We start from the raw sequence: 3,219 nt of genomic DNA on the forward strand, positions 1-3,219 counted from the left end.
AAAAATAAACAAATCCAAAGAAATGTGTATTTTTTTCTCTCTTTCATATATTTAGTTGGCTGTATATAGTTGTAAGATACAATAACCAGACTCGAATCTCTTCTTTAGCATATGGGTCACGTGACAAGCGTTGTTAGGGGGGGGAGGGCCCTATTACGCTCCGACGTCATCCAGCGTATAAATCTTGGTGTTGTCTGCCAGTAAATGTTGCCACACCCCGTACGGTCTCTCTGGGGTTCCCTGGTACCGAGCGCGGGAAGGGGAGAGGGAGGGACGACTACGGCAGCGGCCCCGGGAACGTGAGCCACGCGCTGCTAGCGTCTACAAAAGATTTTTCGAACTTCCCAGGCGCTTCTATCTTCTCCGCATGCGACCGCACGGAGCGTAGTCGAGTCTGAAGCATCCCTGCGGGACATCCGAATCAGATCCGAGGAAACCGACCGCAGAGCACGTGTGCAAGAAGAATCCTGCAGAATGTTCGCTTTGGCATCGACAGGTTTTTTTTTTTTTTTTCTCAGCAGCTCTCTGGTGAAAGGGAAAACGGCACGTGCAAATGGTGCTAACGGCAACCAGAGAATCTCATTTAGATGATAGCAGGAAGAGTGGAATGATCGGAGGTCGTTTTCGGACAGGGACCGATCCATCCTCACGGAAGTTATTTTTCATGGAACTCTCTGACAGCCTGAGAACCCCAGCAAGCTGCATATATACGAGGATATGTACGTACAGAACCTCCCCAAAAGTATTCTCGCACCTACAATGTAGCATTTCGATTTATTGTACCATGATATGATTAACATAAAAAACGTCACTCCCCCCCCCCACAAACTAAATTCCAGTTGTGAAAGTTCCCCATCCAATTGTGCAGGTGAAGCAACATAGCGATGCACAAACTCGTCAGACCATGGAAATATACTCCCTTAAGTTTGTTAGACCTGAAATTATCTTTGTAGCACCTACAACTGGATTGATCTGTGCAATAAACTGGTGGATGAAGCTGCCAACTTGATTGAGAAAGAGCTCTTACTTATTGCTGGCCTCGAAGGAGGTAAGAATCATGGACAAATCTAAACCGTGGTTCGAGGAGTATTTAAAACAGGCATTTGTGGCCAAGCAAAAGGCTTACAGGAAATGGAAAATTCAGGATTTAATGAAGACCTCACGGACTGTAAGAAAAAAAAAGATCTCATCAAGGCTATTAATTCCTTGCCTAACAAATCTACGATCGACTTCGACGGGTTCCCTATAATATGCAGCGTCTATATTGTTAATGTGTTGTTGCACATATTCCAAACATCCTGAAAGATGGCCTCCTCCCCCGAAGATGGAATCACTACTTTGTAAGACCGGTGCCAAAAAAGAAGAACCCTAAGGACTCTTCAGATTTTCGACCCATATCGATCAGTTGTTCGCTATTAAAATTGAAAAAGCCATTCTTCCTTCTTTAAACCAACAATATTTTGGGCACAGGCCATCCCAGCTCCATACCGAGATGATCCACTATTACTAATCTGTTGCAGACCCTCTTCAGAATGAAATACGCTTTAAATGAAAATATTGTAGAAGTTTGCTTTCGCATTCAAGGCAAACTATTGCTGATTATCATGACCATTTTGAGGCCCAGGCATCTAATTGTACAATATCAAGAATTCCGTGCAGAATACACCCTCACTTGGGAATCACTCAGAATCCTTTCTCAGTTAGAGAATCCTTCGCTGCCGCCCTGGAACCCTTTCTACTCAGAATCGTAATTTTTTTCTTATGCTGATGACATAAAATATTTTGTTGTCTCTGAAGAAAGAGCTCTTGTGTCCGACCTAAATTTCCACACCAACGCTAAGCTTCATGTACTGAAGGCCCCTACGTAAAATCGGTTTATGGCTAAACTCAGACAAGTCATCTCAACTGACAATAACTAATACGAAGACAAAGAATGAAATCGAATTATCTATTAATGGAGCACAGGTTAAGAAAGTCAGCTCATAAACCAATCTAGGAGTGACGTGGGACGAGGGCCTTAGCTACCAAAGGCACTTTCAGAACACTAGATTAAAAACTCTTGTTGCCATATGGGCTGTAAGACAGGAGATAACTGGGATTCGAAGCCAGCAACTAGTGACCCAATATATCCGAAGATGTATCGTTCCTGTATCCCTATATGCTTCGACAATTTGGTCCTCTGCCCCAAATACTTATATTAGGAAATTTCCAAGCCTGGAATATTGGCTGCTCCAGTGGCTGAATAGGATTGCCAGGAAGTCCTTTACAATTTCAAAATCCAAACTGTATACAAACTTAAATGCACCGTGGATTCAGATGGTCACCTTACCTAACATCTGCACTCTAGCACAACTTCTGACTGGGAGTTTAGATGCCCCTAAAATTGAAAATCTTGTGATCAGGCTTCGCCCGGGAGCCTGGCTCCACTACCCTCTATGTCTCGATGGTGTTCTGGAGCTCTTTAGAGACTTCAAAATTGACCAGTACTGCCATGATAGAACTTACTGGAAACTCATTGCATTTCAACAGAATGACTATAACATTCAATTCATGAGTAAAATGACCGTGGTTATTCCTCTTTATTTTCTGATATTTTATTCTATGTAACTATCTAATAAGTTATGATGGATGTATATATGAGCCATCCTCCTAGATGACTTTTGTGCAAGGATGTTTGTTCAATAAATTGCTAACAATAATCTTAGTCCTCTCAGATTTTGCAATGACTGTTAGGTAACCAAATACATATGGGGTGTTTGCAAGTACAGGGTCCTTCCCAAAGGGAGTGGAGAGGTTCTGCAAGTGAGGGCCAAAATCTCCACCTCTTAAAACTTGCAGACTGTTATAATTAGGGGATTAATGATGAGATAAGATTTTTTGAAAAGATGAGCAAGAATAAGAAGGGAAAAAAAAAAAAAAAAAAAATCGCCCGAACAGGGACTTGAACCCTGGACCCTTAGGTTAAAAGCCTAATGCTCTACCGACTGAGCTATCCGGGCATGAAAGAATGGTCTTCTTATGCATCTTGTGTGGATGACTAATGAACTTCAGTGGAGCGTGAATTCTTCTACAGTACTTTCTTCATTCCAATCCTGACGTATTACGTCATCAAGTAACGTTCTCATTGGTCAGTATAATCGGCACTTCTCAAATGACTATTCTAAATTTAACTCTAACTCAAACTGATTATCCCACCAGTCGGGTTGGCTTTTTTTTTTT

At 42.1% G+C, this 3,219-nt stretch overlaps 1 non-coding gene across 1 annotated transcript; it reads right to left on the reverse strand.

Moving 5' to 3' along the window:
* Window positions 1-2,926: 2,926 nt before the first annotated feature.
* Window positions 2,927-2,999, reverse strand: TRNAK-UUU (transfer RNA lysine (anticodon UUU)). The gene has a single exon. It is a non-coding gene; the product is annotated as a tRNA-Lys (tRNA).
* Between the last annotated feature and the right edge of the window lie 220 nt (window positions 3,000-3,219).

This window comes from Mastigoproctus giganteus, chromosome 6, assembly GCF_048544385.1.
Source record: "Mastigoproctus giganteus isolate SK-2022 chromosome 6, ASM4854438v1, whole genome shotgun sequence".
Classification (NCBI taxonomy): domain Eukaryota; kingdom Metazoa; phylum Arthropoda; class Arachnida; order Uropygi; family Thelyphonidae; genus Mastigoproctus; species Mastigoproctus giganteus.